General features: G+C 45.1%; 1 protein-coding gene across 1 annotated transcript in view; it reads right to left on the bottom strand.

Moving 5' to 3' along the window:
* The window catches only part of ZBTB40 (zinc finger and BTB domain containing 40), a 72,259-nt gene extending 45,903 nt beyond the window's left edge, over positions 1–26,356 (bottom strand). The window contains exons 1-2 of the mRNA XM_004603413.2: positions 26,219–26,356; positions 4,465–4,546 (exon numbers count right to left, since the gene is read on the bottom strand). The gene's annotated coding sequence lies outside the window, so the exon portion shown is untranslated. The remainder of the gene's footprint in view (positions 1–4,464; positions 4,547–26,218) is intronic.
* Between the last annotated feature and the right edge of the window lie 358 nt (positions 26,357–26,714).

The raw sequence follows: 26,714 nt of genomic DNA on the forward strand, positions 1-26,714 counted from the left end.
GTGTGTGTGTGTGTGTGTGTGTTGGGGGGAGGGGACTCCCCAGGTACCTAAAATGAAAGATGTCAAAATCAAAGCCAGAACCTCTTGTAAGAGGGAGTTGAGACCGTGGGAGCCCAGAGGGGTTTCAAACTCCAGTATAGGCCCTGGGCTTGGAGAAGAACCATTAATGCTCTTATGGAGGCGGGAGAGATAGCTTGAGGCAGGTAGAAGGTGGGGGAGTTGGAACAGAGACCCTTTCACAAAGCCCGGAGCCTCAAACACCATCCTTCCTTGATATGCTGCCTAAAACTGCAATGAAAGCTGCTAATTATCTGAGTCTGCAGAAGGGTAAAAGGCAGCCACAAGAAATCTAAAATGTAGTCCTATGCTGTATAGAGGTATAGGGTCCAAATTTCCAGGCCATACTAGGCAATCCTGAGCTGAGCAATTAACATAACTACTCCTTGACATATAGCAGAAACTATAATATTTTCATAACCCAAGGCACAGAATGTCACATGGGGTGGGGGGGGGAAGTAAAACATATAAAGAGTTCACTGTTACAAAGCATATGAGGAAGACCTGAAAGTGAAAGGCAAATCTATATAAGCTGACAGTAGCAATGTCAGAGGGCATGTTTGAAGCAGAAGTAGGGAAACTTCTTAAACGATGCCCCTAAAACCAAAACCACAAACCAAAAAGGAATGAGCTTGTCTACACAGATATGAAAAGTTCTTGTCTACACAGATATGAAAGGTTCTTGTCAAAGAAACCTTATAGACATGATTAGCAGACAAAATGGTCGTGGTAATATTAGCAAAGTTAAGAGGCAACACGGATTTGATATCAGAATATGTAAGAAACTTCTGCAAATCTTATGGGGAAAAGAATCTGAATTTCAAAAGGGGAAAAGGGCAAACGATATAATCAGCAATTTGAAGGAGAAGCTAAGTTAATTGGCTCACAGGTGGCAATAATGGTCACTAGGTGCCGTTATTATCCCTTTTACTAATGGAGAGAGAGAGAGAGACAGAGAGAAAATGAGAGAGCAAGAGAAAGAAAAAGAGAGAGAGAGATTAAGACTTAAATAGGTAAAATAATTTCTCCTAGGTCTCAACAGTAATATGGCAGAACGTAGATTTGAATCGAGGGCATCATGGGTGGGTACAGAAACTGATTTTGCTTTTCTAGAAGAACACTCAGGTAATATTAAAATGTTGTGTGCATATAATCCCCTATAATTTAGGAATTATTCTCCTGAGCACATCACTGTATCACTGTCATCCCATTGATCATCGATTTGCTTGAGTAGGTGCCAGTAACGTCTCCAATCATCCTAGCCCTGAGATTTTAGCAGCCTCTCCTTACTCGTTCTTCCCAGCAGTGCTGCATTGGAGGCTCTTTCAGGGTAAGGGGAATGAGATCCATCATTGTTACTGTATTCAGCATATCGAATATACCATGGAGAGCTTACCAGGCTCTGCCATGCGGGCAGGATGCTCTCAGTACCTTGCCAGGTTCTCTGAGAGGGAGAACTAGGCTACATGAGGTCCGGGGGTTTTGTTTTATAGTCTCTGGATCTTGGCTGTTGAGGGGATTACATGGCGCTGGGGGCAGTTTGTGGGTGTGGCTGCCAAGCTACTGGAAAATGGGGGATCTGGGTGGAGAAGGCCCAGTCCCGATTCCAGCAGGCTTGGAGATCTCAGCCCCAGTCCCGCACACCTGGGTTCCTCTGCCTGTTCCTTCATGAGTGAGGTTCATCTGAACGTGTGGAGAGTGGCCTTGAGCATGGCTGTGGCTGGGTCCCGGAGGTCTCTGGCTGCTGGGGCTCCGCTCAGGGTGGGGAGAGAAACTCAATGCAGCCCCACCAAGGGGCCCTGGTGAAGACAGCCAGGCGTGGGGGCAGGAGACTCTGCCTCCTGAGCGCATATGCTAGAAAAATTCTCACTTAGGTCCATAAGTAGAAACATAACTAGAAAGATCTCTAGGGCACTATTCTTGGTAGCAGGGAGATAAGAGAGGTCATTCAGATGCCCACCACTAAAAGAATGTAAGGAAAGGTGTGGCAGGGTACTACAGAACACACTGCTTTGAAGAGAAGTTATTAGTTATATAGACATTAACATGGGTAGATCTTAAAAACCCAATGTTAAGTAGAAACATAAAAACCAGGATGAGATCAGATATATATAAGGACACATAACCAAAAGTACTGACTTATGTTAGGAAGATCATTAAACAAATACATTTAAGACATTGGAGTGAGTATCTATGACAGGGAAGGAACTGGGGGAAGGGGCTGGCAGTAAAAAATGAAAATAAGGAAAAGCAAGAGGAGCTGGCCAGAAAGATAAAACCGGGGCTGGAGTGATAGCACAGAAGGTAGGGCATTTGCCTTGCACGTGACCGACCCAGGTTCGATTCCCAGCATCCCATATAGTCCCCTGAGCACCGCCAGGGATAATTCCTGAGTGCAGAGCCAGGAGTAAGCCCTGTGCATCGCCAGGTGTGACCCAAAAAGCAAAGAAAAAAAAAAAAAACCACCAAAAAACAAACAAACAAAAAAACCCCCAGAAAGATAAAACCTAGAATGTCACAGATAAAAAGGCTCCCTACACCATGCCAAAAGACAAAAGCCAAAATTTAAAAGACCCACCAGGATGTATTACCTAATGTAAATTCATACATTTGTAATGAATTTGTAATGTAAATTCAAACTCATGATAATAAGATAGATACAGGTAAAGAGAAAATTAGTGCTACAAAGAGAAAGCTGGGAAAGTTCCAGAGAAGATGGCAGAGTGAAAACAAGAATAGCAACACAGAGAACTCCTAGACAGAGGCTAAAAGCATGGAAGAGAGAATGAGGAAGCTGCTCTAACAGGCTCTCCCAACAGAGAAAACTGATCATGTGGGAGAAGCAGATTCAAGGTAAATTTTCTAAAAATTACCTAGCATTATAGATAAACATGAGTCTGTAAATTAAAACCTCAAAGTGTCAACAAAGAAAGAAAAAAAATTGTAAACAAACTAATAAAATAAACATCACTCCCAGGAAAATGACAATTGGGTTGATAGAGACTTCTGATTAATAACAAGAAGGCTTGGGAAAAAAATGGGACAGCAGGTCTCAGATACTAGGGAACATAATAAACAACGATATCTATTTCCGGGTTAATCTTCAAACAAAAGACGCAGAGACCGTCACAAAAATATTAATCATGAGAAGGAAATTGATTCAGAGAGAAGGAATAGAATGTAAGATTGGGGGGGGGGGGGACCAGCAAGAAGCAAGCAAAGAAATAGCTAAATATGTCCATCAGAAAAAACTTGAAGTTGTTACACTTGGGGCTGGAGTGACAGACAGCACAGCAGGCAGGGCGCCTGCCTTGCACGTGGCCAATCCGGGGCTCAGTCACTGGCCCCATATAGGGTCCCCCCACAAACCCTGCAAGGAATAATCCCTGAGCACAGAGCCAGGAGTAAGTCCTGAGCACTGCTGTGTGTGGCCCAAAAGACCAAAACAAAGCAAAATCATTAAATTTAGAAAGACTGATAACACTAGTTGTCATGAGGATGTGGAGTGATCAGAACAACATGGGAGAACTGTGTAGGGATTTCTTATAATTAAAAATGAAACATGCAACTACATAGATAAATCTTAAAAAAGTGACATCAAAACCAGGCACAAGGGGCTAGCACACTAGCACATAGGGGGCGGCAGGGGAGGGGAGGGGACATTTGCCGTGCATGTGGCCGACCTGGGTTTGATCCCCAGCATCGCATCTGGTCCCCCAAACCCCACCAGGAGTGATTCCTGAGTGCGGAGCCAAAATAAACAGGCACAAATGTATGCATACTACATAAATATATAATAAATGAAACAGTTGACAGGAATAGTAATTTTCTATAAACACACAAAACTAATATACAAGCGGGAAGAACCAGACTCTGGATGTGCAGGTTAAACAGAAATATGTACAAGGAACTTTATGGAGACTGGACACAATCTAAATCTAATCTGGAGTGGTGTTTCAAAAGTAAATACTTTAAAAAACATTCTTCAAATAGAATTTCTAATATTGCACTGTATGTTAATTATACCTCAACAAAAAAGAAATCAAGAGGGGCCAGAGGGCTACCACTAGGAGTAAGCCCTGAGTACCGTTGGTCACCCCTCCCATGCCCACCACCACACACATGCATGAGATTAATAAATGTTTTGGTATGCTGAAATGACTTGTTTGCAAATGGGTACAGGAAAAAAATTAAAAGCAAGGTAGAATAACGACAACTATAATAGCCACAACTTACTGAATGTTACTACGTGCCAGGCACTATAAGCTTTGCATGTGTCAACTCATGTTTGACAATGAGTTGACAATCCTATGTCAACTCATTGTCAAACAATCCTATGAACGCATTTTTTATCAACCTCACTTCACAGGTAAGCAAACTGTGGCACAGCGAAGTTATGTAACTTACCCAGGGTCACAAATGTGGGCGGAGAGGAGACCCAAGCTCAGCCTGGTTCTGCGGTGTATATTCTGAAAACTCCTCTGTCTCTCTGAAATTAAAAATCAATGACATGGAAGATGAGTGAAGGCGGGAGTTAGGGTATGCCAATACTCAAGAGTGTGACAAAATATATGATTAACTTTAGCTTTTGTTAAGTGAAGTATGTAAACCAAGAGGGGTGTACATCAGGGAATAGAAACTAAATTAATATTTGCAAATAATAAGTACAGAAAACAATAACGAGGCTAGAGATGCAGCTCCGCCGTCGAGCACATGCTCTGCTGCATGAGGCCATGGATCTATCCCCAGCACGTGTGCACACACAATAATAAAGAAGGTATGATTCATCTAATTGCAATGGGAAAAGGGAAAAAGGAAGGTGAAAAAAAACATGCAGTTCATAGAAAGCAAGATGGTAGAAATAAGGCCAGATGCATTAGTTACCGCAATAAAGAGGCATACTAACCAGAGACTACAGGATTTAAATGTTTTACTTTATATATATATATTTTAAAAATTTTTATTATATTTTAAGTAACATGGTTACAATAGTGTTAGCATTTAGGGCTTGGATATACACAGTCACCACACCTTCCTCACCACCAAAATGCCCAGGACCCTTCACCAGTTCTGCCACATTACTTCTAGTTCACATCCTCCTTCTCTCTGCACTAACTTCCCCCACTGCTCGGTAATCTCAGCTTTGTAAAGACTGGGTTTGTTTTTTATTTACACACACACACACACACACACACACACACACACACACTACACAATACTTCTAAGAGAATCAGTGTGTGGGTATGCTTACATTGAAAACAGTGCTTAGCAAGTAGTAAATATTACATGTATTAGTCCTTATTGTTGTTACTGAAAGAGGCTATGAATCATCCTCATTAGTGTTCAAACAAGTCATCTGACATGACAGCTTAAACATCTATCTGCAAACAATTAAACGGCATAATCTTTGTAGATCATTTTCAGGTACAGAATACTGTTATTAAATAAATCCAATATATAATTTTGAGGGCTGCTGAAATATACTCTTGAATGAGGCTAAATGATAGTTTGCTGATCTCACAACTAAAAGTAAAAGCCTCTAACATATATTTTGTTTCCCCCCAATTCCCTGTGCAAGGAAGTCAAACAGAGGAGAGAGTGTAACACTGGACATGATGCCGTGAAAATGTGCTTTCAGACTAAAGAAACTATAGTGTAGCACTGCGCGTTAGAATCTCTAAGTGAAGTCCTGTAGATTCCTGTATAGAGGCAACCTAAATTATGTTATTAAGCATTTACTAAAATTGCAAGGCTTGGGAAAATTGTCAAAGATCCCAAGGGAAGAACATTTAAGCAACAAAAGAGTACCAGAAAGATGGATGCTTCTCAAAGGAACAATATTAAAGCCTCAAGAAAAGACTATACTGATACAGAATAAAGATAGAAAGAAAAAACTTAATTGGCTGAACCAAGTGCTGCATAATGACCCAAAACACAAATGGGAATTCAACACAAAGTGGAAACTAGGCCAGCTTTCTAAAAGGAGCACAAAGAATATTTATTTATTTATTTAAATTTTTATTCTGTCTACTTCCTAAAAGAATTCGAAAGTTTGAGGACTGTTACAATGAAACACATAGGAAAGGGAGAAGGAGAAGGCAAGGGAGTGAGGGAGAGGAGAGGGAGAGAGGGGGCGCGGAAAGAGAGAGAGAGAGAGAGAGAGAATACTAAGCCATAGTTGAAACATGGGCTCCCTTTAATGAACAAGAAGGAATACAACACTTGGGATAGTCTCGCTATACACTGATTAATTAAAGTAGATGTTCTGAAACCTACAACTGTTGGCAATGTCATCAGCAAGGCACTCACACACAGTCCTCTGCTGCCACTCCTGAGGGCCAGGAGGTCCTTTTCTGGGCCTTGGGAACTGCACCAACCATTCCCCAACTGATTCTTTTCCCACAAGTCTACAACCAGCAATGCAGATGTGTCAACCGGCAACTATTTATGGGTCAACTGCACGTTATTTACTCAGCACACTGTGAGGTACTGGGTGGGTGCCAAGTGAAATAGAAAACAAGATCCCATTCTCCTGGGAATTTACCCAAAAAAAGCAAATTCAACAACGGTATGATCAAAACTCTTGAAAAGGTCTAATTCATAAGGGGTAAGAGAGAAATGAAGAAAAGCACAGGAGGGAAAAAACCAGATCGGTCCCCGTGAGGGACGAGGAAAGGGAAGGGGCTGCACCAGGCTCTGGAAAGGCATCCAACACGTGGCTGCCACCACTGTGAGGACACAGTGATCAGGCGACGTAACGATAAAAGATGGAGGGCAAGGCTGCCGACGTGAGGGAGGTCAGAAGGTAAACAGAATCGACCCCTTTGAGGAGGCGGGTCTGCAAGAGAATAGCACCATGACAACAGTTTTTCCAGTGGTGGGAGGGATGAGCTAGTAAGGAAAAGTGGCTAGCAGTGGGAAAAAGAAAAGTATCCTACATGAAATGTCTACCAATACACACCTGGAGTTCTGTGGCGAGAAACTTGGACCTACCTCTGCCTGGGCTTCTGTACTCCAGTGGCCCAAAGAGGAAAACCATCCTAGTATTCGATCAAAGGCCCTCTGTTCTGGTTCCCCTCACGATTCTATGCTTTCCTTTGGGCACATCTAGCTCAGGGTCTGAGACAGCTCTCTAAGGGCTGGTTCAATGCAACCGGGGCAGCACCGAGTACTTTCGTATTTCTGGTGCTACCCATAGTCCCATCTCCTGAATAAAATCTTTACTTCAGTCTTAATGCCTGGCTCTGCTGGAAATAGACAGCTGGGAGGGACCTTGAAGAGTCCTATTCATTGCTTTCAGCAAACAGAAGTTCATTACTTTATCTGTCACGTACTCTTGTCGCATGACCAGATGACCTTAGCCCAATCTCTTTCCTTTTTTAAGGGAGGAAACTGAGGTCCTGAGAGGCTTAGTTGCTCTTTGATCTGAGTCAGCTTTAACCCCATGGCTATTTAGTATCTCACAAACAACCAGAGTCAGGTGAAATAACAGGCACTCTAACATAATTAGAGCAAAGATCACACATTCAGAGACAAGAAATGGGGCATTTGTTCCACACCAAAAGATTATTTAAAATGTAAGGTATCTAAGGAATCAGCTAAGTTAAAAGAGAATCACTAGCAATTATTTCTGAGAACTCAAGGAGGATTGGTGAGGTTAGAAAAGGGTGACTATAGCTTTTAGCAGGCCCAGATTTCTCAAGTTCAAAAGCAGCTGTCATTTGGTCTTTTACTCCGAAAGACTGAAAAGCAGCAATGGATGCTTATAGGAAGGATTTTTTTCCCCTCTCATTTAACAGTAGAGTGTTCATTTCATGATAGTATCTTTCATACCTACTGCCATTATTGTCTCCAATTACTGTTTCAAATTATGTTATTATCATCACTATAATTATCAACCTATCCCAAATGCTAAATCTACTTCCATCCCAATCCCTGAGATACAGCTACATCTCTATGGCCCATGTGCTTTCTTAAGGTTCCTTCAGGTCACTGGAAGATTCTGGTGGCAAAAGATTAACAAACAACAGCAGTACTGGATATTCTACAGCACCAGACTGACACGTAGAAGTTGCTACTGGGGACTGGGGTAGCTGTCCAACAGTCTCCGAGGCTGGGATGACACTAAGGTGCTACCGTGCTATGTAAACAGACTTGCCCCTGATCATCTCACTCACCCTCATTTTACAGATGCAGACGAAGGCGTCAGAGATGGTGAGTGCCTTGAGAAGGGCCACAGAGCTAGCAGGGTGCATACCTTGAGTCTAGGCCTCAACTGTCAATGGTTCTTTCCTCTATAATGCAAACCCTTCACAAGAGTCCAAAGCTTAGCGACCACTCCAGTAAGTTATTCTCTTTTCCAGGGGTTCAGCAGTCATTAGGAAGTACACCTGTCAACTCTTGGTTCCCAAACAAGTGTGCTTACAGTCTCACCCTGAGGGAACTGGCTAGTGAGCCGACCACATCCACTGCCCTATACACTCAGGAGACCATATGTTTCCCAATTACCAATTCATGTCCCCTCACAGTGAGTTCTAATGATGGCCTGCTCTCTTTTTACAGAACCCTCCTAATTCTACAAAATACCATTTATCAAACAACCAATAACAGCTACTAATAATTAAGTTCCCTGGTTTGTTTCTAAGGACACACACACACACACACACACACACACACACACAAAAAAAAAACACCTCTGCTCCTTTAATTACCAGCAAAAACAGTTAAATTCGATTTACAAAATGATGATGATGATAATAATAATAACAATAATAAAATTATGGGGAGGTTAAGAAACAGGTTTATAATCACACAATAAATCAGTATGGGGACTGAGATTTTAGTCAGCCTCAGTCTGAAACTCATGCACTTCTATCCACTAGGATGATTCCTCACTGTTTATACCATGGGGAATAGTCAGTCACCTGAGGCTTGTGTCAAAGAAAAGATTCGGATCCAGAAGATCTGGGATGGGCCTTCCCTGCTTTTCTAGCAAGCTCCAGGTGAGAGACCCTGTAGGTTCAAGGAAGCCCCCAAGTAGCTGAGCACTATTACGGCCTGTTCTTTATGCATTTACCAAATGTTTGAAACAGCCTTTCACCTCTCAAAAGTCACAGGGCCTCCTCAAATCCTTCCCTCCTGCACTTGCCTTTGTCTCTACTCATGAAAATAGCTTCCAGATTAGCTCTGGGAATAAAGCCACCCTGCTCCACTGGACAAGGTGCCCTGGCCAAACAGAGATCCTTAACAAAGAGACCAGGTTCCCTGCCAGCCCTGAAAAGCCAGCCAACCAAGATTCCCTCCTGATAGTGCAAGGCTGCCTCTGCATCCCACACCCCCACACCCCCCCTCTCTCTCCCACCCCACCCCCCCATCCCTGCCTATAATCACTGATCCAGACTGCCGTCCAATCCTACAGGGCAAACCACATCCTCCTCTGTGACTAATCAACTGCCGTCAAGCCCCTCTGTCCAGTGTCCACTGTGTGTGTTCAGCCATCCCGACAGCCATGCGTAGGAATCCCCGCCCCGAGAGAGAAGACAAAGGGAGAGAATGGCGGAGAACAGGCAATCCACCGCTCCCTGCCCTTCATACCTTGAGTCTCTCAAATGCTGTTGGTAAGGCCATCAGCTGCTCCAGGATGGCAGTAACGTTAGCAACATCCATATTCTTTCCCATTCAATTCCCTTAACACTCCTAAAAGGTAAACGTCATTATTATCCCTAACTTAGAGATGAGGAACCTAATGTCTAACTAATGTTCCGACTAATGCCCATCACACTGTCTAAGACACACAGCTAATTAGTGTGAGCAGAGCTCAATGCTGGTCTGCCTGTTCCCTGTTCGTACTCTCACTCTTGAAAGCATCCCTAGGCTTGTGGCTCTCTCAGCCTTCCCCTGGCACCGAGAGGAAAGCCTCCCAGGTCTGGTCTGAGCACCCGCCCTCGAGGCTCCCCATTTGTTCTGCTGGTCTCTGCGGAGAGGTGGAGATGCAGATCTGGGAAGGAATGTTCTTGGAACAGGCTGCCTGGCTGGCTGCCAGGAGACTTCCCCCAATGGCTTAAATTTAATTTACCAAAAGGTCCAATTTGGAGGTCGGCCTTGTGGATACCAACCCTATCCTGGAAAAATCTTCCACTTCGTCAGACTTTGGGGTGGGGGGTTGGATGACACTGCCCACACATGGAAGAGAGAAAATTAAGCTGAAAAGTCAAGTCATTCATTCACCAAGTGAAATCTGCCTCCTTGCAATTATCTGAGAAAACTAAGTGGCAGAGGTGAAGTATGAGATCTTCGAGGAATTACAGACAACACAGTTACTAGTGTTCAGTGGAAGCCTGGTGCAACATTCCTTGTCTCAAAGTACATGCTGGCCCCAGGCTGGACAGTTAAAGCCTGTGGATCAACATTCACTCTCTGGCCAAGACCAAATTATAGGCCCCGTGTCCTTTCCATAACCAGGTTCCTGGATGACCCTGTGACCCCGGTCTCTCTTTTGATATGTGGTCCTCAACTTAGGACAGTTGCACTTAAGGTTTTTTGGCCTTATGGCTGGGGAAAGTGGCCATCAGTAGGAACTGCAGCACCACCCTCTCTTGTGGTTCTGGGAGGCAGCAGTAGCTGATTCTTTTTGGAGGGAGGGAGGAGGGAGGGAGGGAGGAAAGGAGGGAGGAAGGGAGGGAGGCACACTCAGTGGTGCTCAGGGCCTACGCCTGGCTCTGTGCTCAAGGATCATTCTTGGTGGTATCATATGGGATGCCAGGGGTCAAATCCAAGCTGGCCCCTTGCAAGGCAAGAACCCTACTCACTGTACTATCACTCCAACCCCCGGGAAAACATTAACATTTTTATATGGCCAAGGAAAAACAGGTAATTCACAAAATAAAGAAAATATTAAGAACAAATTAGAATGTTCACCCTCGAAAATAGTTTCGCTATGTAAATGAAAACACTAGTTCTGGATCACACTGGGAACATTTTGCAATGATTATACGTTTCTCTTCTGCAAGGATAATATTTAATGAGAAAGCAGTGATTTAGACCAGGGGCTGTGATGTGGTTTATTTCTGTGTGAAGCCATCTGAACGCCTACCCAGAGGCCCTGGTGTGAGTCACTCCCATCACTGGACTCTTCACAGTTTGGGTGTGAAACCAAATCAGATAATACAACTGAGTTGGTTAAGTAATGTGTGATAAATACCAGATGTTTTGATAGCAAAACATTACTTCATTAATAATACAGGAAAGAGTAATAAGTTATCCACACAATGGGATGAAAGTATAAACTGGCAAAATATTTCAAGAAAGGATTCCAGTAATTTTTCTCATTCAGAGCTTAAAAATGTCCTTGGTCAAAGACACAAGAAGTTGGGAAGTGAGAGAAATTATAATTTACATACACATGTTTTAACAAAATATTTAATATCAGTTATAATCTGTGATCATAGCTTAGGAGGTGTTCTTTTAATGTTTATGTCTTTAGATCTACTTTTAGAAATGAACAAAAAGCATGGATTAATAAAATATTTGAACATAAAAGTTTTCATATATACTGTGTTAGGAGCAACAGCATTGGCAGTAAAAATTTAGGAAAGGCAGGTGTACTGTGAAGTTTTTAAGAACACAGAGTATATTGTCACATTATGGAATAATATTATCATATAACACTTAAGGTTCAGTAACCAAAGAACAAATTTTAAAACTTTTGTATATCAAAGGCACAATGCACAGGGTGGGAGCAGATATTGTCAAGTCAATGGAATATTATCCAACCATAAGAAATACAACAGTGGTAGATGCTCCAACATGGGAGACTCTTGAAATGAGCAAATTCACAGGAGTGGATTCTTGATTATCAGAGGCTGAAAGAGGCTGGTGGAGGATAAGGTAAAGGGTAAGATGGAGAAATGAAAATGTTCTAGAATTAGAAAGTAATGATGGTTACACAGACTTTAAAATTATATATTTTGAAACAGTAAATTGCATGGTATGTGGGTTATATCTGAATAATTTTTTTTAATTAGGCTCTTGAAAACTTTTAATAATGTGGAGAAGTGCTCTCAGTATGCTAAAAGAAAAAAAAGCATGTAACTATATATAATTTCAATTTGATTTCAAAATATGTATATGCAGATACACATTTCCATTTCAAAAATAACACAGAAAAATATAACAAGATGCTTTAACAGTAGTTCTCCTACATAGTGTCCTTATTAGGGGTGGGGACTTACTTTCCTCTTTGTACATTTTCAATTTTTCTATAGTAAACATGAATTATTTTGATCATCAGAAATTTTAAAAACAGAAGCCCTGATAGATTTGTCTGGCTTCAAAGCAAGTATCAAGTCCTGTGTATTATTAGTCACTCATTCAACATTTAGGGGCTGGGGCAGTGGTAGAGCACATGTGTATGAAGCCCTGAGCACAGGCACATACAGACGCCCTGGGCGTGCTCCAGCAGGTGGACAGGAGATAATCTATCTGCAGGGTGAGCCTGAAGTCAAGTCCCCGGCCCGGGAGGAGAAGAGTGTGTCCTTCCAGACCCAAGAGTGCTAAGGGCACATGTCCTCGGGACAGCGCCTGCGGCTGTCAGTGCAGCAGTGCAGCTCAGTGGTTCCAGCTGGCTGGAGCCGGGCTACCTGGCTGTGAAGGCCATGTGTTCTTGGACAAGGTGCCTAATTTGGGGTGCAGTTTCCTCATCTGCAGAAAACAATTTCTCCTTTGAGTTGGTGGAAGATGAACACGTTAACACACTAGCATGAGATGCTGGGGACACAATGAGTGCACAAAAAATGAATGAGTTGCTGGCCACTGCTGCTTTTATCTTTGCTACCACCACCCACCACTAGCGTCTCAAGAAGGCAGAGACACAAAAGACTGAGGTCCCCTAGAAAGACTATTTCAACACAGTGATAGCACAGCAGGTAGGGCGTTTGCCTTGCATGCGGCCGACCCAGGTTTGATTTCTCCATCCCTCTCAGAGAGCCTAGCAAGCTACCAAGAGTATCTCACCTGCACGGCAGAGTCTGGCAAGCTACCCATGGCATATTCAATATGCCAAAAACAGTAACAATAAGTCTCACAATGAAGACATTACTGGTGCCCGCTCGAGCAAATCAATGAACAATGGGACAACAGTGCTACAGTACAGTGCTAGTACCTGACTGTATTCTATTCTTGAATTCACTTGAATTCACCACTGCATTCAACTAATTTCTTTCTCCAGATTCTCTCCACTTTTAGTGAAACTCTTTTTAAGGTACTCCTGAGATGAGGTTCAGCAAAGTGTTTCATATTAAAAACTTGTTTATCTTAACTTCTATATTTACATATGTATCTTCTCTACATGTCAAAGATCATGTAGCTCACAAAAAGAATTTCAGGAGCCAGAGCAATAGTACAGCAGGTAGGGCATCTGTCTTGCATGCAACTGACCTGCATTCGATCCCTGGCATCCCATACGGTCCCCCAAGCACCGTCAGGAGTAATTCCTGAGCACAGAGCCAGGAGTAAGCCCTGAGCATTGCTGGCTATGACCTCCATCAAAAAAAAAAAAAAATTCTAAGATAACCACCAACCTAGCTTCACACAGCTGGTCCAGACAGGAATCTGTTAAGAAAGGGAGGAAAGATGGGGAAGGTCAGGCCTATCAAGGCAGTGTAGGGCTGTAACCTGAGAGACTCCACACAAAGCCTTGAACTCAAGAGAAATTAGCAGATATCACAACTTTCAAAAAATCATTCAACCCAATCCTCCCCTCCACCCCTGATGTTTTTTTCACAAGAGGAAACTGAGTCTGAGAAGTCAAGGGCTTTCAGATCTTCCGATTCACTGGAGAGGAACAAGGCTCTTTCTGTAGCCCGTGTCCTAGATATGGATTCTAAGTGGAATGCAACGTGGGAGACACTCAGAAAGGGGAAGTTCAGGCGGATACCTAACAACAGGGTGAATGCTTGAGATTTATCCCCTCCCAGGCACTATGCCAACCACTTTGCATGGGTGGCCTTATATAATTTGGCGAAAGGTACAAGGGGGTTACTATTATTAACTCTACTTTCAACTGAGAAAGTGGAGACCCAGAGAGATGAAATGATGGCCCCAAATCACAAAGCCGGTGAGTGGCCGAGTCAGTCAATGAGCCCATGCCGCTAGACTCCAGAGCCGGAACCATGACCAGTGGTCACTGCCCGAGCTCGAGAATTTACAAAGCAGTCTAGCTCTTGATCCCAGTCTTTTCTTCCACCCTTCTGGCACCTTCTCTGCTCAGAAGCAGCGCAAAGACACGGAGTTAATAAAGTAGCTATTGAGTGAGCGCCGGAGACATTTATTTCGAGCCTACTTATTCTGTGCTATTTGAGGCACACATTCCTCAAGCCTTCCCCGAGGCTCGCCCAAGGCCAGGCAGCTGGTATGAGCACAGCTGGGGCAGGAGGAGCCCATACTGCACCGCGCGTCTCTAAGACCCCATTTCAGACTCATCAGCGGGCACTGTGTGCGTCTCCACCCGGCAGATCTGTACTGAGCTTAGCCAAATGCCCTGAACTGAGCCTGGCACTATGCAGGGAAGAAACGGCATAATCCCTGCTCCTAAGGAGCTTATGCCACAGCTGGGAAGAAGAGACCACTTTCTGCTTAAAATCCTTCTTATACCTGTGCAGTTAAGCCGTAGAAGCACAGAAGACTACGGACCCCCACCTTCCTGCTGTATTGTTCTATTACACTACTCGGCGCCCCAACCTTCAGAACACCTCTGTGTACATTTTATAGATGAATCCCCCTCTCCTCTGTTCTGAGTGCTGTAAGCTTTTTCTTTTGTCTTTGAAGGAGTGGGACTTATTTTCATCTCAATCTTTCTCTAGTGCATCACTAGGGAGTATGACAAGAGGACTAACTTAAGGAGTTAACCAAAAAAAAAAAAAAAAAAGCAAAAAGCAAAGGAGCAGAACTTCTCTATTGCTTTAACTTCAGGAAAGAGCCTATGGGATTCCATAGTATTTGCTCAAAAATGTTCAAAGAAAGACATGGAAAATTTCATCCTTAACATTTTGCTGCCTGGGGAAAAAAAAAAGTCCAGAACTCAGGGGGCCAATTATTCTGCTGCTTTGGCCTCTGACCCGAGAAAATCTCCCTCTGCTGTAAATCTGACTAAAATGGAGGGCAGCTGACAGCAGAGTCCCCGTTAGCTGAGCATGCCGTGCCTAGCAGCGGTCAAACTTAAGGACTGCCGGACAACATGCAAGTTACGAGTCCCACACCCAAAGGAGATTTCAAAGTGTCAATGTTTCACGACATCTGGAACATCCCCACGCTAAGAGCCTGGGACTTGGCACTGCTTAGCAGCAAGCCACTGAAAATCATTAATATCAGAACACGTTGACCCATTAGTATCAGAACGCATTGATCCATTAATATCAGAACATATTGACGAAAGTGGTCGAAGAGAAGACAAGTGTGAGCAGAGCACCTCACGGGAGCCATGAAGAGGGAGGGACCCGAGGGGCTACTATCTGTCAACACCAGAAAGGAGAGACACAGCAGGAATCGTGCATGAGAAGGGAACTAGTGAGGGCCAAAGAGGCGTGTCTCGCCCTTTTCTTCTTCTCTGCCCCGGTCAGAGATAGTTCACATTTTGAAATCCCTTAATAACAAAATTAAAAATTGGCTTCCAAACCTAGAGCTTTGCACACTTGAACTACTTAAACTTTCCGATTCTGATGTCTCAAGTGGAATGAACAGGTACAGGGGCGGCTCATGGTGCTATTCTCATGTATCTGTTCGAAATTTCCATCGTAATTGTGTAAATTTCCATCGTATCACAGTCTGAGTGCTTGACCACTATGAGAAGTGTGAGAAATAATGATGTGAAACACTAAGTATCAGGCTGGTATTTTGTGGCTGTCCAGTCAATAGTCGTTGTTATCAAGATGCTATTTTTTATAGGGCTCTGGGAGGGGTAAGGAGTAGGACAAAATACCCTGCATCCGAGAACAAAAGGATGCAGGCCCAGGACTACCTCAGCCTGGGCACAAGGACAAAGGATCTTTCCAAGTATTGAGCTCGCTGGGCTCTTGCTCTCCCACCACTGCAGAGTCATACAACCTTTCCACATACCTGCACTGATGGTCCACACACACAGAACATAGAGCCAGGTACTGACAGAAGGCGGGGAGAACACAGGTGACAGAATGGGTGTGAGGGGATACAACAGCAGGAGGGGCACTGGCTGGTGTGAATGTACCATCTGAAACTAGGCAAAAGATTTATACAGAAAGTTTTGAGCTTGTGGGCATGTGGGTATGTGCAACTTCTCTGAGAAGTTCTAGAGGTATCCTAAAATAAATTATTACATTTTTTGGGTCAAAATTAAGAATGGAAGGCTAAGCCCAGATGAGATCCAGAGCAACCGTGCATGACACGGCCCTCTGCTCCTTAAAGACTATGATCCGTGAGGTCTACTAACCCATTTTGGCACCCATCGGCTTCTTATAGAAATGCATCTAGACTGTGAACTGAGCTACAACCCCATGCCGCCTGGGGAGGGGGAAGGATTTTCTCTCTCAACCCTTTCTTTCTTCGGGGGAGATGGCAGCAGTGGCAGCGGCGCCCACATGGCGTCTGCCATCTTCTAGAACTCACAACCCAGAAGTATGAGTTTGCAGTGACGTGGCGCACAGGAGATCATGGGATGGATGGGGTGGGGGTGTTACCGGTACGCTCTCCGCCCAGATAAGATCCGAAGCAGCCGTGCACGCATGGCCCCTCTGCTCCTTAAAGACTATGATCTGGGAGGTCTACTAACCCATTTTGGCTTCTGATAGGAATGCATCTAGACTGAGAACTGAGCTAAAATAACAGAAATCTAAAACTGCACGGCCACTGTTGCAGCCGTGCAAGCTCATATAATCTTCATTCTCAGCAATGGAAAACAAATTATCATATGATGCCTTTTCAGCAGGTTTGATTGTTGGGGGAAAATTCCAAATAATAATAGCGAGTTCTCTGTTGAAATATTGAATGTATTCAAAGTATAGAGAGAACAAAGTGAAGATCATTAGCCACTCAGGAGGGGGGCTGGGTATGGGAGGGGGGTATATTGGAGTTCTTCGTGGGGGAACAGGTGCACTGGTAAAGGGATGGGGGTTTGATCATTATATGACTGAGACTTAAACCTGAAAGATTTGCAACTTTTTGTCACGGTGATTCAATAAAATAAAATTTTTTTTAAAAACGGAAGGCTAATAAACTGAACAAGAAGCACATAAAAGTTCTACCAGGAAAAACATAAACACTCCTCAATAATCATCAAAATAGCCTTGAGCTGGCGGACAGACAAGACTAAACTTGGCTAAGAGACACAACATCACAAAGACCCAGTCTTCCTAAACCAACTCACAAACCAACATCACCTCAATAGAAAGACCATCAAATTGTTTTCTCCTAAAGCAAGATACATCAAAGTTTCTATGACAGAGTAAACAACCAAAAACAACCAGGAAAACCAGGGGAAAGAAGCAATGATAAAACCCACCCTTCCAGATAATAAAACAAATGATAAAGCCTCCAAAATAAGCTGGTTTCATAATGGCAGATGAATTGAGAATAAAGTCAAGGGAACAAAATAGAAAAGTCAGTGAGAAACAGAAAGCACATTCGAGTTTATTATCCAATAAAGAAACAACTCAAATCCCAGAGAAAGATAAGTGCTTTGAATAAGGAGTATTGGGACTGCCCAGAGTGGTTGACCACTGGGGAAAATGACAAAACTGGATCCTTCTTAATTCCAAAAGGACCAAAGAGGGTTTTGTTGTTGTTGTTGTTTGTTTGTTTTTCTATTAAAAGCAGGGTCCAGCAAGAGAGCTCAATGGGCAGGAGGACATGCAGACAGGAGCTGTGGGTTTGATCCCTAGCACCAAGTAGCCCCCAAGCACTGCTGGGTGTGTGCAGCATGCACAAAAAAACAAATTAAAAAAAAATCAAATGTATTGGAAGAAAACATTAAAGAATTCCTCATAAGTTGAGGGAAACTTCCTCATTATGACTCAAAACCTAAGCAATATTGTAAGACTAAATGAGATGACTAGATAAGTTACTTTTGGACAATGAAAACAGCATATGCAAAGTCAGGTATTTGAAAAATTGGTAAAAATAATTTTGCAACCTTTACTGTAGACATTAGGCAGAGAGCCTTCATTTCACAAAAGGAGAAAAACAATGAAATATTCTTTCTGACCTAATAGACTGCCAAACTCCCAAAACTTGAACAGCGTACTTAGTTAGCAAGAGTCAAAGAGTGGGGTCAGGGCAGGAATCAAAACTGCTCTGAACATATTTCATAAGAGTCTTGATTTGGGAACCAAGTAGATGATTTACATGATTAAGAAATAAGATTCGATTCTTAGAAGCAACTCTTAAAGTTTAAGACAAGTGGGACTCTTTGCCAAGTTTCCAAGCAGGTGGCAAACCACAGAGAAAAAAACACTACACCTAGTGAGTTGGGGGCAGTGTCTGACTCTCCATCTCTGGTGCATGTGTGAGGTGGACAAAAGAGATCTGCCGATAATGGCCTGCTTAGTTACTTACAGGGCCAGAAAAATCCACTGCCACGGTGAGCCTACAAGTCCCAGCGTGAGGGCTGCTAGTTCCGGGATGAGGAAGTCAGAGGACCCCTGAATGGTGCTGACTATCGCTCGGGCAGAGTGAGAGGGAGGTGGAGAGAGGATGAACAGATAAGGATGGAGAGCTACAGAGATGTCAACTCAAGGAAGGCTTCACCTGCCAAGTCAAGGAACTGTACTCTGTTGGAACAAGGAACAAACCATCCACCAAATTTTGTTTTGGGGATACCCCCCAGTAGTGCTCAGGGGACCACACAGTGCCACAGCTCCAACCTGAGCCTTCTGCATGCAGAGCCCCTACTCAGCCCAGGGAGCTAGCGCTCAGCTGCCATCTAGGCATTTCAAATAAGAGAGTGAGACTAACCAGAAAGGTTCAGTTCTGCGGCTACGTGAGAGACACTGTGTCAGAAGGAAAAAAAAAAATCTTAACAACCATCTCAGGTACAGGAGTTAAGGCGCTTGCCTTGCACATGGCCAACCTCAGTTTGATCATGGCACCACCTATGTCCCAGTGAGCATTACCAGAAGTGATTTCTGAGTGGAGCCAAGAATATGTCCTGGGGCTGGAGCGATAGCACAGCGGGTAGGGCGTTTGCCTTGCACGCGGCCGACCCCGGTTCTAATCCCAGCATCCCATATGGTCCCCTGAGCACCGCCAGGGGTAATTCCTGAGTGAAGAGCCAGGAGTAACCCCTGTGCATCGCCGGGTGTGACCCAAAAACCAAAAAAAAAAAAAAAAAGAATATGTCCTGCACACAGCTAGGTGTGACACAAAGTCCTCTCCCAAAAGATGAGGGGCAACCATCTTGTCTTCACAGCTGCAAGAAGGGGCTTTTATTAGAGAAAGACACCAGGGAAGCACCTTTTTGAGAAGGTTGGGTTCCATGCCAGTGGATCCAGAAATGAGCAATAAAGTCCCCTTATGGGATGGCCCCCTGAGACATGCAGTCTTATCTGCAAACCCAAACAAATTAAGGGCTGTGCTTTGGAGGGGAGGGCTAACCAAGGACAACTGTCCTTCCTTATCTCTAAGTTTTGGGGCAAGGACAGCAGTCCTTGTCTAATGTCAAGCCTTGTTTCAGCATGTTTGCTTTGTGCTTTATAACAATCACTGGCAACAGTGTACAAAACAGATAGGAAAAAAGCAGAGCTGGAAGCCGGCTGACCAGCTCCAGGCTGTGGCAGTGATCCATGACAAGAGATGATGGTAGTTTTGACTAAAAAAGGAGAAAGGGACATCATGGGGCCTGGAACCATTGGTGGTGGAGGTGTGGAAGGGAGGAAACAGATCAGGAAAGGGGTAAGAACACGGGGAGTGAGGACCAGGGCCAGGGGTGGGGGTGGGGGAGAAATCTCATTGTTTACTGTGACTGACGTCTCTGTGGTACCATCCACAGAGTCTACCCGTGCCCCTGACAGTCATTCAGGTGGGGACAGGGAACTACTGCATTAGAAGGAAGACCCAGTGGTCAGGCCTTTGTCCTAGAAAATTGAACAAACTAGTGCATCAGATCGCTGGCAAATATTGCCTCAACAGTGTAAACAGAACCATACATTGTTTATTTTTGCTTTTATATTTTTTTAAAAAATCATTCAAGTGATCAATATTTGCAACCTCAAAAGCTATCATTTATGCTTACAATCCTTTGTTTTTGGCTTTGTTTTGGTGGGGCGAGGGGTATACTCAGCTGTCATCAAGGCATACTCCTGGCTCTGTGCTCAGAAGACCATATATGGTGGTGCTGCCAGGGATTGAGCCCGAGTTGGCTGCGTGCAAGGCACATAGCCCCCTAACCACTGTCCTGTCATCCTGACCCAGTCTTTTGTTTCTCATCTTCCGTACCCTTCCACGTTTGGCCCAGAACCAAACCCTAAGGCCTACAGCAGAGGTCATTTAGCCAAAAGCCTCTAGGAATCAGCCAGATGGACAATCTCTAATGTTCACAAGCAACGAACTTAAAAACTACAAACACTTCTGTTCTATAGCAGGGTTCTACTGAGGTCCGAGTTTCACAAGATACCCTAAGACAACGCTCTAAAAAGTATCTCTTTCCTTTCATTTCCTTTTGCGTACTAATAAAAGCAGAATTACACCTATGAATCGCCTTGTTCAGAGGTCCTGGTAGGAGACAGTTCTGAGATAAGGCAGCGTCACCTCTCCCTTTGCTCCAGTTTCTGCCTCTTTGAATCCATCCCCCCTTTCCTCCTCTCCTTTTTATCCGGCATCACTAAATCGGAGCCATCGTCTCCATCTGCAAGAAGCTGACGCCTGGCAACAAAGGGTTATTAGGCTTCCTCTGCTCTTCAGAGGAAACAAGCATGCCATCTACTAACAAGACGGCGGATGGCCCTTGTTGCTGGAAAGCCCCCATTTCAGCAGTTTCCAGTGAAATAAGGACAAGCCACCATCTCGAAGGCATCTCTCAAGCCTCTCATTGGGTAGATATTGCTGTTTTACACTAACGTGCAGCTATGCTTGACCAGTTCGGGCAGGAAACAAAGCCTGAAAGATACTTTCAAAGCTTTGAGGTCACGGCCCCAGTGAGTACAAAGTGCTGGTTTCAAGGGGATTCTCACGGCTGCTTTCTAATGTGTGTTATTTCACTGTTGCCTCTGCTCCTTTTGAGCGCCAGCTAGGGGGCCCTTGGCAATGAGTTTTGTGAAGTAATAAAACCAAGACATAAGCTGGGGAAAAAAAGGAGTTGCTCTGTGGCTAGCCCTAATGTGAGATCGAAGTCCTTTTGGACAGGCAGCCACTGATGATTGAGGAGACGCAGTGATGCCAGCCCAGAGAACAGCAGACCCCTCAGGAGAGGAGCTGGAGCAGCCAAAAAAGGGCTAATAAGAATATGAAAGCCCACCAGGCAAAAATTCAAAATCCTTTCCCTGTGCCAGGCCTTACCTGGGGCAATCCGGAAACACCCTCAAACCAACTCTGTAAAAGCAAGCAGCGCATTGGTACATTCTGGAGTCACCCACATCCCAATTTGGTTGTGTGCTCTCTTTGGGGGACTCTCTTCTCGCTGGGGAAGCCCACATTCTCCCTTGAACATGTTTCTTTCTCTCCCTTCCCTTTCCACGACATTTCTTTACATCACTATTTGTCCCTTCATTTTTTTTTTTTTTCCCTACACATAAGAATAGACGACAGATCTGGGCAACCCTCACTCCAAGATCTAGGCTCCTTAAATGCTCTCAGTGACAAGTTTCCACACTACACAGCCTGGCAGCTGCCTCATAGGGCTGGTAGAACCTAAGTGTCTATGCCATGTGGGAACTTACGGCAGACTTTAATCAGTTCTAAAACCCTCCGGGGGCCTTACCTGCAAGGTCCAGTGGGTCAAACAAAAGAGCACTCACGCTCTTTATACTGTGGCTACTATCTGCACCCTTCCTCACCCGTGCCCCTCTGTGCCAATGCATCCCACCACCAACAGACTCTTGTGAGATCTGATTAAAGTAATGAGCTCTCTTCCCTGAAAATGAAACTTTTTTTTTAAATACAAAATTGCTGACCAATTTAAAGGCTCTGTGAATCCCTTACAACTGAACCCTGTATCCCAGATGAACAATTCCCATTTAAGCCAATCATTGGCTCTAGTGTATTTATCTCACACAAGGAAAGGTAATGCCTATTGTCATGCTTTTGAGGATGACATTCCCCCAGCGTTAGGGGAATGTAAGGAAAGCTAGCTTCCTTTCCTGGCCCTTCCCTCCCTGGGTGGCTGCAAGAATCTGAATACCGCATGCTTTCTGCAAAGGAAAACAACGCACCCTCGCACCCGCACCCTCACCCTCGCACCCGCACCCTCGGTGTGACTTAAAGACAGTGACAATCTCATCTTTGAATGTAAATGCCCTTAATATTTAATTCTCTCCCCCATGTAGTTACAGCTTGCTTCCTCCACATTATCAAGATGATGGCTTTGGAGGCAGGCTATTGGAGATCCCGAAAACCATATCTCCCAATTCAATTTCCTTGTGGAAATCAAAGCGCTCACTCTCTTGAAGAGTTGAAAGAGGCTGAGGGGTCACTGGCTTCCCCCAGGGTGCTGGCACAGACAGCCCTGGAGAAGGGCAATGTAAATACTCAGTATGAGGCAACAGGGCAGAGCAATTTGTTTTTCAATCTATTTTATTTCAGTTCAAAGCATCTTTGCAGACAGATAGTCCAAGAAAACAAGCCACACTTTGGTTATGCTCGGTCTTTCTCAATCTTCAGACGCAGCTGAATATTGCCAAAGTGTGGTTCGTTTTCCTGTGCTGCCTGTCTGCAATGATGCTTTGAACTGAAATAAAATAGATTGGAAAACAAATTGGTATGCCCTGGCTCTTCCTGCAGGTTTTATATTATCCTTCAAAGCTAGTGTTACCACCTCCTCTTTCCTGGAACCCAGCAGACCCAAATCACAGAGTAAAATGGCAATACTTTAAAGTGAAGGTCCCACCCAAACCTAAAATAGCCATTTAATTCAGGGCTGTTGTTTAACATTGCATTAACATGCCACTCTCTGTCCAGCTCCTGCTCCATTTGCTGGGCTGGGCTCCATCTTCTGATGACATGTGCAATATGGTTGCTGGATACAGTGTAATGCAAAACTTGACACAGTTCGCTTGATTTATTACTGTCTGTAATTTTTCAAGTTCATGAGCCCAAACATCAACTTACTCTTTATTCAAAAACTTTGCTACTTGCTTAAAAGCAGGCAATGATCTACTTAAAACATGCAACACCATTTTGAAAACTTTTGAGAGGAAACCCAAAATCATTTGCACGTGAATGATTTAACTGCCACCATTTTCTGAGAATACCTTAGAATATGCCAGTGGATGAACACAACGCAAATGGTTTCAAACTTAAAACACTGAAACAACAAAAAATTCTCTTCATATACAGTTGCATAAGTTGGTTAAAAATAAAATAAAATTCAAATCAGAAAAGTTCCTCTCTTAACTTCTTTTTTCTTTAAATTTGCTCATCTTTCCCTCAAAAGAGTCACTTGTATATATTCTACAATTTTGTCTAAATTTTTTATTATTCAATACTTAAGAGTTTCCATGAATGTGTAACAGGAAGGGAAAAAACCACAAAATCTATTATTACAGTTTCTCTTATTTAATCCACACAATGCCCTTTGAGGAGGTCTGAACGTCCTTATGGCACGTAACTCAGTGTTCCACCTCCCAGAGCATGCAACAGTAGGAGCAGCAGGCTGGGCTCAGGGTTGGGACTTCATTCACTAACTAAGTCCCCTCCCCCCACCCAGTTCCTCACGGGTGGGTGGGCTCCATGTCATCCAACAAGTGTCAGCAGTTACAAGCGGCACCTTTCTCCAGAGAGGCCTTTCCCCAGCTATCCCAATAAAAAAGGGGCTCTGCCAGGGATACCCTGTTTGTTTTTTCCTTTTTAGCCATTGCTACAGCAATTTAGAATAACTTGCCTATTTCCATATTGTCTCTGACCCTTGAGTTTAGGTCCATCTCGCAAATATAGCATCGTGCTTGGTGCCTAGCAGGCACTCAAGTATTTGCTCTACAAAAGGCCTAGAATTTTAAATATTTAACAGATAGGTTATGGGCACTGGCAAGCAGTTGCCACAGAAATAGGTGAGGTGTGGTCCCAGCCCCTGAAATTTCCCACCCTGATAAAAAAAAAAAAAAAAGAGGATAATAGATGGAACAGCACAGGGCGGTGAGCATCACCAGCGGTTTCAGATCCCAGCCCCAACGCTTTGGACATCTTTCCTCTCGGAGGTTATTTCCTCGTTTTTAAAATGAGACTATTGGGGACCGGAGTGACAGTACAGTAGGTAGGCACTTTCCTTGCACGCAGTCAACCCAGTTTCCATTCCTAGCACCCAGGGAGTAATCCCTGAGCACAGAGCCGGGAGTAACCTCTGAACATGGGTGTGGCCCAGAAACAAACAACAGAAGGACCCAGTAGGGCCTGAGAGATGGGGGGACTGAGGCTGGGGGGCTGGTATTAGGGCACATGCCTTCTACAAGGTCCAGCAGGGTACTGCATTCCCGGTGTAGCCCTGGAGTCCCTGACTAGCAGCCCAGCACCGCGGGGATGACCCAGGTAATCCCAAGCACCCTGGGAGGGGCCCCCTGAGCACTACTTGGGAAACCAGAATCAAATAAATAAATAACAAAATGTGAATATTAACACTGCCATTGGAGTGATGATTCTAAATGAGAATGGAATAAAGCGCATAGTAGAGTCCTTCGCACACAGGAATGTGTCCATAAATATTAACCACCAATTTAAAATATTAACTACCAATTTATTTCCATGCAGCAGGAACACCTGTACCTGAGACTTGTATTGTTTACCTGTACACCATCTGTCCACATCACTAGAATTAAAATGCAGTGGAAAGGTGGATTTCGTATTGCAGGTGTTCAGCACGGTACATCCAGGGATCTGAATCAGACCTATGTATGGTACACGGGCGGGCAGAGAGATACCGGGTGCCGGGTGCATACACGCGTGCAAGAACGAAGTTTGCAGAAACCAGAGCTAACAATTAGCCAAAGATGGACAGGTTCAGGAAATATTGCCACAGAAGAAAGAGCCGAAAGTGAGAAAATGATAGAATCGTCCCTGATTTAGCGCAGTGGATGAAAGCTGCACTCTGAGGTTGTAATGAAACCTCCGTTAAACCCCGCTAGGAAGAAACAGCGGTTCCCGTTTAGAGATTTGCAAAGAACATGCTGCCAACAGGATGACGCGGGTCACTGGGCAGGGGGCTCTTGTTCCACAGACCCAGGACCCCTGTACACTCCGGTACAGGAGCGGGGAAAAGGATGCAACACATCCAGGTTCCCTGGCGCCGAGGTCCCGTGCACGAACCTAAAGCACGCACCGGGCTCTTCGGAGGAGCTGGTGGCGGGGAACTGTTAACTCCCAAGTGGGGAAAGCGAGTCCCGCTCAGAATAATACAATCAGTCTGCACCGCCAGAAGCGCCCAGGAAAGCCAGGATGTTTTGTCAACTCAAGGGCCACCTGCGACCGGGGCAGGGGCTGGCACACCTGCTGGGCACGGCGCCAGGGTGAAAACATGTTCAGCTCCGCGAGTCAAAGGGAGCACAAGCCCTGAGACCTCTGTCGCAAGCCCGCAGCGTTGGCCCCGGGCGGGAACGCGACCACAGACACCTGCAGAAGGGAACTTGGCCGCGTTCAAATAAAACTTGGACGGTGGACGCCGCGAGCGGATCCCACGGCACGGATTCACCAAGCAAACGAATGACGGTCGCGCCGCAGCACCCCCGACCTCTATCCCCCTCGGTTAAAATGTGCACCACCCGGCCAGTTCGGGGGGCGGGGGGCGCGGCCGAGGCCCCGCAGTCCGCACCCCGCGGCGGGGAGGGGACGCGGGGATCCGGCGGGGCCCCCCGAGGGCGCCGCGCGGAAGGGACGGGGGGGGGGGGGAAGGGAGGGCGAGGGTCTCTCTGCGCCGCAAGCTCGTCGTCTCGGAGAACTCTCGGGCCTCGGCTGCAAAAGGGGTCTCCACGCGGAGTCCCAGCCCCGTTTCTATGGTTACCTGTTCAGCACCGATTCAAACTGCCGTTCTTTATTGACAGCGCCATGGAGGACACGAACACTCCTGCCCGAAGGGAACAATAAAGCTTTCTCCATTCAACAGCGCCGGGGACGCCAGGAGGCGGCCATCTTGAGACCAGCGCAGAAGCACTCTACCGCGGGAGGGGGCGGCCCGGCGGCGCGGGGCGCCGGTCACGTGCCGGGGGCGGTGCCGTGGTCACGTGCGCGTTCTGGCCAATGGCGGCGCTCCTGAGCCTCGGCTCGTTTCTCGGGGCTCTGACCCCTGACCCTCGCCCTTCCCCTCCTCCCCTGCTCCGGTGCAGAACCCCTTCGGCGGGCTCCGGGGGGGCTCTAGCAGGAGCTGGGCTAGCGTCAGGATCTTATTTCAAAGAATGGCGGAGAAGTAGACCTAAAGGTCTTCTCTGCACTTTTTCCAAAGCACGATCTCGTGCAAGGCGGGGACTCTGAGCCGTGTCTCCAGACTTACTCTCATTCGG

This window comes from Sorex araneus, chromosome 5 (assembly GCF_027595985.1).
Source record: "Sorex araneus isolate mSorAra2 chromosome 5, mSorAra2.pri, whole genome shotgun sequence".
Taxonomy (NCBI): domain Eukaryota; kingdom Metazoa; phylum Chordata; class Mammalia; order Eulipotyphla; family Soricidae; genus Sorex; species Sorex araneus.